General features: G+C 39.8%; 1 long non-coding RNA gene across 1 annotated transcript; it reads right to left on the reverse strand.

Annotated features, from left to right (window-relative positions):
- Positions 1-3136: 3136 nt before the first annotated feature.
- LOC119571779 lies at positions 3137-7893 on the reverse strand. The gene is made up of 2 exons (XR_005228645.1): positions 7856-7893; positions 3137-3269 (listed from the first exon to the last, which is right to left on the reverse strand). It is a non-coding gene; the product is annotated as an uncharacterized LOC119571779 (long non-coding RNA).
- Positions 7894-13161: the final 5268 nt, after the last annotated feature.

Here is a 13161-nt window from a genome sequence, read left to right on the forward strand (position 1 = left end):
TGCTCCTACCAACCAGTAGACAGATTGCTAACAACGTATCTCACTCCTCTGCTGGACCTCCTTCCAGAGAGATTGCAAGATACCACAGCCTTTTTAAAGAAAATAGCCACATTACCAAGGTTCCCATCAGGCTCTATTATCTTCTCTTTTGATATAGTTGTCATTGTACCCCTCCATTCCACAGGAGGAAGCATCTTGGATTGTGGCAAATTTCTATGAAAGGACTTTGCATATGTCAAGGAAAGGCTAAGAACAGACTTTAATATCATAGCCCCACCTCCATATTTAATAAAAGAAGGAATAGATCATGTCTTACAAGGCACACTGCTAAGATTCACAACCATTTCTATAATCAAGGCAAAGGAACAGCAATTGGAGCTTCAGTCTCAGTGGCTATAGCTGAAATCTTTGTACATGCTAGCATAGAAAAGAGAAGACAGAATTAGATAAGCAGCCAGCAGTTTTCTATAGATATATGATGATATCTTGGAATTTTTACTGGCACAGAGGCAGAACTCTTGGAATACCACCAAGAGTTAAATAATATACACCCAGACTTGAATTTCACAGTAAATACAGCAAAAAGGAGTTGCCCTTCCTAGACACTATGGTGTATTTGGATGCAGAAGGAAAGTGCAACCTCGGTGTACCATAAACCATCAAACACACCAGTACCTGCATTTCCAATCATGCCATCCCCCAAGCCTCAAAAGGTCTTTACCTTACTCTCAGGCACTGAGAATTAAAGAATAGTAAGTGAGCCACACAAACTAGAAGAAGCTTTAAAAGACATGGTCAGTTTCTTCACAAAAAGAGGATACTGCAAGAGAACACTAGGATCTGCTTAAAAAGATTAAAGAGGCAACAGGAAACAATCTTAGAAGAAAACTAAGACCAGAACAAAACGCCTAATTTTTCCATGCTATACTCCCCATCCTTAGAAGGAGTCCTAAACTACTCTCTAAAGAAATTGGGAGGGTAATAGAAATGCAGAAGGAACCCATGGGAAAAGAAGTTTACGCTTCACACCCTATGATAGCTTGGAGAAAGGAAAGACTATAGCTGACCACCTAGTCCGAGCAGAATTCCCTAGACCTCTCCAATATATTAAAGATACCAATAACAATAAAGAAAACTTGTAAATACAAGAAAAAGGAAGAAACGAGTATAAAAAAAGAATGGCATAAGTAAAGAAATACCCAAACGGAAGGAGAAGGCAATATAAACAAAAATAATAAATTATGGAGATATATGTTATATTATTTATACATTCTCTTGAAACATTTATACACAAAGAAAAAAGAGAATTGGAAAAAAGGAAAAGAAGCAAAATCAAAAAGGAAAAGATACAACAAATACCAACACCCTCCGCATATTACTTTTCCTACAAATAGACCAAAGATCTACACTATATATAATACTCATATAAGAATAAATACATTCTAACCCAGCACTACAAAGAAAAGAAAGAAAATAAATTGAGCAAAGAAAAATGACAAAAACTTCAAAAATTAAAAAGGAGAAAGGAAAAAGAAAAAACAAATCTTTCCCCATTTCAAAGGTCTCCTTGCAGTTGATACACAGGAGATAGACTTTAAAGAATCAAACAACAATTTCTCTAATACTCCTAACAAAACAATTTAAAATGTAAACAAAAAAGACAAATACCAAGAAGAGAAGAAGATAGAGGCTGAGCCGAGGTGTTCACCCATGCAAAGGGCAGCAAAGGAACTGGGAACATGGCCCCATACCCAGAGCACAGAAATCCTATGTAGACTTTGAAAAGTTACATCACTTATCCAGGATTTCCATAGACTTTTTTTTTTAGTTTTTTATTTTTAAATCTAGAGGTTAGGTCTTAAAAACCATCTTAAGACTAGTAACCAGGATTTAAGTTCTGATATGTGTTTTCCAGTCCCTCTCTGACCGATTTTTACCGACTTTAGTTCGATGTATTTACCATTTACTTTTACCACAAATGGTAATGAGGAACATCTTTTCTTCCTTTTTGGTATGTTTTGATGGTATTTTAACACCGAAGTTACTGAGAAACAGCAAGGTTTGACTGTTTAATATTTTTTACAAATTTGTACAAAGGTCTAAGTATTTTTTAGTGTTTAGTTACCCCTGCCTTACATTTCTCTGGCTACTGGTAACTTCTCAGTTTTCTTTGATGGTAAGTAGTAGTCCCAACCTAGTCCTCGTCCTGCGACATTACCCTCCCTTCGCCTTTTACTTAAACTTTATGATTTTAAACTGTGTTTTTTCTTTCAGGATCCAGCAGTTGAGACAGGATACTCCAAGTAGAGAACCTAACCCACCATCCTGACCATTAGTAGCCCTCCAAAGGGTTCCTGCCAGGATCCCACCTTTGTTATTTTCTTATGTCCTGTGAAGAGGAGATGAGCTTCTACTTTGCATGTTGCATAGTCACCTCACACCGATGAGAGGAAGCTTCAAGGAGCGGCAGGGTACTCAGGAAGTGGAGCCCTCCCCAGGCGCCCCCCCCCCCCCGCCATGACCGAGGACTCGGAAGTCGGTCACCTTTACCGTGTGACTCCTCTGAGTCTTTGTTCCCTTGTATATATTGTATCTTTTGGAATAAAGACTTCAGTTAACCTCTTTCACAGCACCTGATGAAGCCTCTGGCTGAAGCGCTAGTGCTTAGAGTTAACTGTTAATTTTAGGATTACATGGTAGTTTTCTCTCCCTCTATTCCTTGAATTAACTTATTATATTGTCTTTGCCCGCCCAGCAAGACATATATTTACCAACAACAAAAAGCCCTGTATTTTGCACATGACTAGTCCTTGTAAGGACTCTTGAAAAACGATTTTGATACCAGTCTCTGCCTGACCAGCAAGACTTTCTTTGAAAGACCGAGTTTGTACTAGTCTTTGCCTGCCCAGCAAGACTTGTGTTTGTGTTTGAGAGCTAGATACCAGTCCTTGCCTGCCCAGCAAGACAAAAAATTTGTTTTCCTATGTTTCACATGATTAGTCCTTTTAAGGATTTGTTGTCTTAGCCAGCCCAGCAAGACAAAAGTAGCACATGAGCAGTCCTTATAAGATTATATGAAGTATATGAAACAAAGCTGACAGGTACACACAAGTCTTTTAAAATTATATATACAGTGAGAATATCTTAACTGATCTCCTCTTTCTATTTTTTCAGGTGCCATTAGACTTCTGCTGGAGTTTCCTGCAGTGTGTTAATTTGTCCTCGGAGATTTCCCTCTGGCCTCAAAAGTGGACTGCATACACACCCCTCTGGAAAAACAGCAGTTGTTATTTCTTTGGCACAGATATTGTAAACTGTATAATAAACAGAGCTTGTAATATATGGTTTGGATAAAGGAATAAAGAGAGAAACAAGGTGATATATGCAATTTTAAATTACTCAGAAAATAAGAAAAGGAAACTAAAAGACTGAGAAATTAAATATATTTATAGAAAGATGCCTATGACACGAGCAAACACTAAAATAAGGAAGAACACTAAAGGACCAGTAGAGGAGGTATTATAGATGAAATGGTCTCAACTTTGGGAAGTAGCTTAGACCTGTCTTCCAACAAGCAATAGGAAATACAAATATAATAAACAGTTGTTGAACAACCCTTAGCCCTGAGAGGAGGATGGAACCACCCGCTGGCTTGGGCAAACACAAGCCAGCAGTCCAAGCATCCCCTTGGCACCCCTATTACTAGGTGGAGAAGTACAGCTAGGCTTCCTGAAGACCCTTTCAGAGATGAATCCACATTTACAAGACCACCCCCCCGTATCTACACAAGATGAACAACAGAAATAAAAGATATGCAAAATTATATAAAGAGGAAACAGTACAGCAAGCTATAGTAAAATACCTAGACAGATGTGAATTGAAGGAGTCACAGATAGATTTGAACTGATGTTGCAGAACATAGACAGTAGGATGAGGACCTACCACCCATGTGGGTAATTGAGATGGGAGAGTTGATCTTGCAAGGAGCAAGCAAGAAGATGGCAAGGCCTAATGGCAGCAAGCAATAAGGGCAAGCACAGTAAGAAGAGAGGAGGAGAATAATAGAAGAGAAAATAGACTGAAAAGAAAATACCCTCACTCCTATAGAAGAATCTGCCATGATGCTTATACCAGAGCTAAGCTTGCCGCTAAAAAAATTGACAAGCTACAACCCCCAGAAGTAAATTCTATCTGTTACAAGAAGGACCCCCTCATACAGTATATGAATGAAAGAACAAATATGGAAATGACAGGAAGAAGAGACATGGTTCTGAAATGCATGAGAGACATAGGCATAAACTCTCATCCAGAAGAACCCGAACCCCTGGAAGATAACAGAAAGAAACAGAAAATGAAAACACAGAACCAGATCAGTTAAATAGAGAACAAGAAATGAGAAAGAACAAAAAGAACAAGACAAGAATCAGAACATAACCAAACAGAAACTGAACAGGAGAATGTAATAGAACAAAACATTGAAGCATGCTTCCCACCTCCACCTCCTAGTAATGAAACAGAGGAGACACCTCAAGCAGAAAAGGAAGCCTCGGAGGAAAGAGATAATCATATTGACCTACCCCCAAGGGGAGAGGACAGTACACAGATCTCCTCCCAATGAACAATACCATAAGGACCCAGGCACCCTTGAATTATTCCTGCCAACTCCACCTTCCCTCCTTGTCCTTCAGGACTTATAGAAAGGAAGAAGCTTGTAATAAGCTCTTGGAAAAGTAGTAGGAGCAATAGCCAGTTGGAAAAGTCATTGCCAATCTCAATGATAAGATCATAGAGAAGATACAAACAAACTGAACACAAAGACAGATAAACCAAGAAACAGAGCAAAACATAGAGAATGAAGAGGCTCCACAAATACAAAGAAAAAGAAAAACCTGAGACATGGATGTCTTGAAAGCTATGCTAAGAGGAAAAACAGAGAGGAAAGGAGGAAAAATAAGAACAGCCAAAAAAACGGACAGAAACAGAAAAAAACAAAAATGCAATACAACAGAACACAAAGGGGGCCCAAACAGGTGGACAACTGCCCAGAAACGAAAGAGCAAAGATTTGCCAGGCAGCACCCACCCACACGGGTACCCACCCACAAGATGAGGAAAACCCATCTAACCCTTACCCCAAAGAGCAAAGAAAACCCCAGTCTCACACCAGAGAAGTGGCAACCTCACTACCCAAACCACCCACAGAACTGGAGAGAAGCTCCACAAGAGCAAGAAAAGATACAAACAAAGTCCGCTACCACAAAAATTACACAACAAAGGTTCCATGGGCAGAACCCACACTGGATAATGCCACCCTCAACCATGGAGGCCACCTCCCAGGCATGGAGATTTCCTCAAAGAGGAAATTACCAGTGGGCCCAAGGGCCAGCAGGAGGAAGACAGTGGCAAGAAGGAGGTACGGCAGATGGGATGGAATTAATAGTATCTGAAGTACCCATGACCAGAACCCAACTCTCTGTGCTCAGCAAGGGAAGATCTTTTGTACCTGGCCCTCCCCCAAAGAAAGCCCTTTTGGAGACCTAGGAAGCTCTATGAATAGATTAAAAGAGCAAATAAACAAAAGATTTGCAGATTCCCTCTTGCCAGGCAAGTAATGATGAATCACTTAACAAAAGAGAGAAATATGCCTAAACAACTCCCGTTGAAACAGAGAGAGAGCATTCCTACCAAAAACTTCCAGGTTTAGAAACAATGATCCATTGTGAAACCATGGAATAGGAGAAAAAATTTAAAGGGCAGCCTCCCAAACATGAGCAACAGAAAGAGAGGCCCTTAAGACCTAGCTCAAAACCCAGACCTAGTCATTAAAAAGAGACAAGGATGGGGCTTTAGTGGTTCTGAAAAAGAAAGCTATATAGCAATGGTGAAGCACATTTATCAGATACAGAAACATACATCCCATTAAATAATCCAGATGAAGCCCTTCAAGTCATAAAAAGACAAAGCAAGATCCTAGTAAACCGTTTCTATACCTTGGATAACTCAGGAAAAGATGGAGGAAACAGAAGGAGTTTTTTGTCAGGCCAAAGAGATGCACTACTGGAGCATGAACCAATAATCCCACACTGGTATATATTACCAAAAACCACAGAAAAAGACCCAGATACAGGCCTATGGCCAGGGAGACCAGTGCTCAGTGGATGTAATGCTCCTACCAGACCAGTAGACAGATTGCTAACAACGTATCTCACTCCTCTGCTGGACCTCCTTCCAGAGAGATTGCAAGATACCACAGCCTTTTTAAAGAAATAGCCACATTACCAAGGTTCCCATCAGCTCTATTATCTTCTCTTTGATATAGTGTCATTGTACCCCTCCATTCCACAGGAGGAGCATCTTGGATTGTGGCAATTTCTATGAAAGGAACTTTGCATATGTCAAGAAAGGCTAAGAACAGACTTTAATATCATAGCCCCACCTCCATATTTTAATAAAAGAAGGAATAGATCATGTCTTACAAGGCACACTGCTAAGTTCAACAACCATTTCTATAATCAAGGCAAAGGACAGCAATTGGAGCTTCAGTCTCAGTGGCTATAGCTGAAATCTTTGTACATGCTAGCATAGAAAAGAGAAGACAGAATTTAGATAAGCAGCCAGCAGTTTTCTATAGATATATTGATGATATCTTTGGAATTTTTACTGGCACAGAGGCAGAACTCTTGGAATACCACCAAGATTAAATATATACACCCAGACTTGAATTCACAGTAGAATACAGCAAAGGAGTTGCCCTTCCTAGACACTATGGTGTATTTGGATGCAGAAGGAAAGTGCAAACCTCGGTGTACCATAAACCATCAAACACACACCAGTAACCTGCATTTCCAATCATGCCATCCCCCAAGCCTCAAAAGGTCTTTACATTACTCTCAGGCACTGAGAATTAAAAGAATAGTAAGTGAGCCACACAAACTAGAAGAAGACTTTAAAAGACATGGTCAGTTTCTTCACAAAAGAGGATACTGCAAGAGAACACTAGGATCTGCTTTAAAAAGATAAAAGAGGCCAACAGGGAAACAATCTTAGAAAGAAAACTAAGACCAGAACAAAACCGCCTAATTTTCCCATGCTATACTCCCCATCCGTAGAAGGAGGCCTAAACTACACTCTAAAAGAAATATGGGAGTGGGGTATAGAAAATGCAGAAGGAACCCCATGGGAAAAGAAGTTTACGCTTCACACCTATGATAGCTTGGAGAAAAGGAAAGACTATAGCTGACCACCTAGTCAGAGCAGAATTCCCTAGACCTCTCCAATATATTAAAGATACAAAAAAACAATAAAAGAAAACTTGTAAATACAAGAAAAAGGAAAGAAACAGAGTAAAAAAAGAATGGCATAAAGTAAAGAATACCCAAACAGGAAAGGAGAAGGCAATATAAACAAAAATAATAATTATGGGAGATATATGTTATATTTATTTATACAATTCTCTTGAACATTTATAACACAAGAAAAAGAGAAATTGGAAAAAGGAAAAGAAGCAAAAATCAAAAAGGAAAAGATACAACAAATACCAACACCCCTCCGCATATTTACTTTTTCCTACAAATAAACCAAAGATCTACACTATATATAGATAGATCATATAAGAATAAATACATTCTAACCCACACTACAAAGAAAAGAAAAGAAATAATTGAGCAAAGAAAAATTACAAAACTTCAAAAATTAAAAAGGAGAAAGGAAAAGAAAAACAAATCTTTTCCCCATTTCAAAAGGTCTCCTTGCAGTTGATACACAGAGATAGACTTTAAAAGAATCAAACAACAATTTAATCTCTAATACTCCTAACAAAAACAATTTAAAAATGTAAACAAAAAAAGACAAAATACCAAGAAGAGAAGAAGAGAGGAGGCTGAGCCGAGTGTTCACCCAGGCAAAGGCAGCAAAGGAACTGGGGAACATGGCCATACATACCCAGAGAACAGAAATCCTATGTAGACTTTGAAAAGTTAAATCACTTATACAGGATTTCAATAGACTTTTATTTTAGTTTTTTATTTTTAATCATAGAGGTTATGGTCTTAAAACCTCTTAAGGACTAGTAAACCAGGATTTAAGTTCTGATATGTGTTTTCCAGTCCCCTCTCTTGACCGATTTTTTACCGACTTTAGTTCGATGTATTTACCATTTACTTTTTACACACAAATGGTAATGAAGGAAACATCTTTTCTTCCTTTTTTGGTATGTTTTGAATGGTATTTTAACACCGAAGTTACTGAGAAACAAGCAAGGTTTGACTGTTTAATATTTTTTACAAATTTTGTACAAAAGGTCTAAGTATTTTTTAGTGTTTAGTTACCCCTGCCTTACATTTTCTCTGGCTTACTGGTAACTTCTCAGTTTTCTTGATGGTAAGTAGTAAGTCCCAACCTAGTCCACAGTCCTGCGACATTACCCTCCCCTCTGCCTGTTACTAAAACTTTATGATTTTTAAACTGTGTTATTCTTTCAGGATCCAGGCAGTTGAGACAGGATACTCCAAGTAGAGAACCTAACCCACCCATCCCTGACCATTAGTAGCCCTCCAAAGGGTTCCTGCCAGGATCCCCCTTTGTTATTTTCTTATGTCCTGTGAAGAGGAGATGAGACTTCTACTTTGCATGTTGCATAGTCACCTCACCCGATGAGAGGAAGCTTCAAGAGGCAGGCAGGGTACTCAGGAGTGGGAGCCCTTCCCCAGGCGCCCCCCCCCCCCCCGCCATGACCGGAAGGACCTCGGAAGTCGGTCACCTTTACCGTGTGACTCCTCTGGAGTCTTTGTTTCCCTTGTATATATTGTATCTTTTGGAATAAAGACTTCAGTTAACCTCTTTCACAGCACCTGATGAAGCCTCTGGCTGAAAGCGCTAGTGCTTAGAGTTAACTGTTAATTTAAGGATTACATGGTAGTTTCTCTCCTCTATTCCTTGAATTAACTTATTATATTGTCTTTGCCCGCCAGCAAGACATATATTTACCAACAAAAAGCCCTGTATTTTGCACATGACTAGTCCTTGTAGGACTCTTGAAAACGATTTTGATACCAGTCTCTGCCTGACCAGCAAGACTTTCTTTGAAAGACCGAGTTTGTACTAGTCTTTGCCTGCCACACAGACTGTGTTTTGTGTTTGAGAGCTAGATACCAGTCCTTGCCTGCCCAGCAAGACAAAAAATTTTGTTTTCCTAATGTTTCACATGATTAGTCCTTTTAAGGATTTGTTGTCTTAGCCAGCCCAGCAAGACAAAAGTAGCACATGAGCAGTCCTTATAAGGATTATATGAGTATATGAAACAAAGCTGACCAGGTACACACAAAGTCTTTTAAAATTATATATACAGTGAGAATATCTTAACTGATCTCCTCTTTCTATTTTTTCAGGTGCCATTAGACTTCGCTGGAGTTTCCTGCATGTGTTAATTTGTCTCGGAGATTTCCCTCTGGCCTCAAAAGTGGACTGCATACACACCCCTCTGGAAAAACAGCAGTTGTTATTTCTTTGGCACAGATATTGTAAACTGTATAATAACAAGCTTGTAATATATGGTTTGGATAAAGGAATAAAGAGAGAAACAAGGTGATATATGCAATTTTAATTACTCAGAAAATAAGAAAGGAAACTAAAGACTGAGAAATTAATATATTTATAGAAAGATGCCTATGACACGAGCAAACACTAAAATAAGGAGAACACTAAAGGACCAGTAGAGGAGGGTATTATAGATGAAATGGTCTCAACTTGGAAGTAGCTTAGACCCTGTCTTCCAACAAGCAATAGGAATACAAATATAAATAAACAGTTTGTTGAACAACCCCTTAGCCCTGAGAGGAGGATGGAACCACCCCTGGCTTGGGCAAACACAAGCCCAGCAGTCCAAGCATCCCCTTGGCACCCCTATTACTAGGTGGAGAAGTACAGCTAGGCTTCCCTGAAGACCCTTTCAGAGATGAATCCACAATTTACAAGACCACCCCCCCGTATCTACACAAGATGAACAAACAGAAATAAAGATATGGCAAAATTATATAAAGAGGAAACAGTACAGCAAGCTATAGTAAAATACCTAGACAGAGTGAATTGAAGGGAGTCACAGATAGATTTGAACTGATGTTGCAGAACATAGACAGTAGGATGAGGGACCTACCACCCATGTGGGTAATTGAGATGGGAGAGTTGATCTTGCAAGGAGCAGCAAGAGATGGCAAGGCCTAATGGCAGCAGCAATTAGGGCAAGCACAGTAGAAGTGAGGAGGAGAATAATAGAAGAGAAAAATAGACTGAAAGAAAATACCCTCACTCCTATAGAAGATCTGCCATGATGCTTATACCAGAGCTAAGCTTGCCGCTAAAAAATTGACAAGCTACAACCCCCAGAAGTAAATTCTATCTGTTACAAGAAGGGACCCCCCTCATACAGTATATGAATGAAAGAACAAATATGGAAATGACAGGGGAAGAAAGAGACATGGTTCTGAATGCATGAGAGACATAGGCATAAACTCTCATCCAGAAGAACCCGAACCCCTGGAAGATGAACGAAAGAAACAGAAAATGAAAACACAGAACCAGATCATTAAATATGAGACAAGAAAATGAGAAAGAACAAAAAGAACAAGACAAAGAATCAGAACATAACCAAACAGAACTGACAGGAGATGTAATAGAACAAAACATTGAAGCATGCTTCCCACCTCCACCTCCTAGTAATGAAACAGAGGAGACACCTCAAGCAGAAAGGAAGCCTCGGAGGAAAGAGATAATCATATTGACCTACCCCCAAGGGGAAGGACAGTACACAGATCTCCCTCCCAATGAACAATACCATAAGGAGCCCAGGCACCCTTGAATTATTCCTGCCAACTCCACCTTCCCCTCCTTGTCCTTCAGGACTTATAGAAAGGGAAGAAGCTTGTAATAAGCTCTTGGAAAAGGTAGTAGGAGCAATAGGCCATTGGAAAAGGTCATTGCCAATCTCAATATAAGATCATAGAGAAAGATACAAACAAAACTGAACACAAAGTACAGATAAACCAAGAAACAGAGCAAAACATAGAGAATGAAGAGGCTCCACAAATACAAAAGAAAAAGAAAAAACCCTGAGACATGGATGTCTTTGAAAGCTATGCTAAGAGGAAAACAGAGGAGGAAAGGAGGAAAATAAGAAACAGCCAAAAAACGGACAGAAACAGAAAAAAACAAAATGCAATACACAGAACACAAAGGGGGCCCAAACAGGTGGAACAACTGCCCAGAAACAGAAAGAGCAAAGATTTGCAGGCAGCACCACCCACACGGGTACCCACCCACAAGATGAGGAAAACCCATCTAACCCCTTACCCCAAAGAGCAAAGAAAACCCCAAGTCTCACACAGAGAAGGTGGCAACCTACTACCCAAACCACCACAGAACTGGAGAGAAGCTCCACAAGAGCAAGAAAAGATACAAAACAAAGTCCGCTACCACAAAAATTATCAACAACAAAGGTTCCATGGGCAGAACCACACTGGATAAGCCACCCTCAACATGGAGGCCACCTCCCAGGCATGGAAGATTTCCTCAAAGAGGAAATTACCAGTGGGCCCAAGGGCCAGCAGAGGAAGACAGTGGCAAGAAGGAGGGTACGGCAGATGGGGATGGAATTAATAGTATCTGAAGTACCCATGACCAGAACCCAACTCTCTGTGCTCAGCAAGGGAAGATCTTTTGTACCTGGCCCTCCCCCAAAGAAAACCCCTTTTGGAGAACCTAGGAAGCTCTATGAATAGATTAAAAGAGCAAATAAACAAAAGGATTTGCAGATTCCCTCTTGCCAGGCCACAGTAAATGATGAATCACTTAACAAAAAGAGGAGAAATATGACTAAACAACTCCCGTTGAAACAGAGAGAGAGCATTCCTACCAAAAAACTTCCAGGTTTAGAACAATGATCCATTGTGAAACCATGGAAGTAGGAGAAAAATCTTAAGGGCAGCCTCCCAAACATGAGCAAACAAAAGAGAGGCCCTTAAAGACCTAGCTCAAACCCAGACCTAGTCATTAAAAAAGCAGACAAGGATGGGCTTTAGTGGTTCTGAAAAAAGAAGCTATATAGCAATGGGTGAAGCACATTTATCAGATACAGAAACATACTCCATTAAATATCCAGATGAAGCCCTTCAAGTCATAAAAAGACAAGCAAGATCCTAGTAAACCGTTTCTATACCTTGGATAACTCAGGAAAAGATGGAGGAAACGAAGGAGTTTTTTGGCAGGCCAAGAGATGCACTACTGGAGCATGAACCAATAATCCACAACTGGTATATATTACCAAAAACCCACAAGAAAAAGACCCAGATACAGGCCTATGGCCAGGGAGACCAGTGCTCAGTGGATGTAATGCTCCTACCAGACAGTAGACAGATTGCTAACAACGTATCTCACTCCTCTGCTGGACCTCCTTCCAGAGAGATTGCAAGATACCACAGCCTTTTTAAAGAAAATAGCACACTTACCAAGGTTCCATCAGCTCTATTATCTTCTCTTTTGATATGTGTCATTGTACCCCTCCATTCCACAGGAGGAGCATCTTGGATTGTGGCAAATTTCTATGAAAGGAACTTTGCATATGTCAGGAAAGGCTAAGAACAGACTTTAATATCATAGCCCACCTCCATATTTAATAAAAGAAGGAATAGATCATGTCTTACAAGGCACACTGCTAAGATTCAACAACCATTTCTATAATCAAGGCAAGGAACAGCAATTGGAGCTTCAGTCTCAGTGGCTATAGCTGAAATCTTTGTACATGCTAGCATAGAAAAGAGAAGACAGAATTTAGATAAGCAGCCAGCAGTTTTCTATAGATATATTGATGATATCTTGGAATTTTTACTGCACAGAGGCAGAACTCTTGGAATACCACCAAGAGTTAAATAATATACACCCAGACTTGATTTCACAGTAGAATACAGCAAAAAGGAGTTGCCCTTCCTAGACACTATGGTGTATTTGGATGCAGAAGGAAAAGTGCAACCTCGTGTACCATAAACCATCAAACACACACCAGTACCTGCATTTCCATCATGCCATCCCCCAAGCCTCAAAGGTCTTTACCTTACTCTCAGGCACTGAGATTAAAGAATATAGGAGCACACTAGAAGAAGCTTAAAAAATTACG

The sequence above is a fragment of the Penaeus monodon genome, unplaced genomic scaffold, assembly GCF_015228065.2.
Source record: "Penaeus monodon isolate SGIC_2016 unplaced genomic scaffold, NSTDA_Pmon_1 PmonScaffold_7966, whole genome shotgun sequence".
Lineage (NCBI taxonomy): Eukaryota > Metazoa > Arthropoda > Malacostraca > Decapoda > Penaeidae > Penaeus > Penaeus monodon.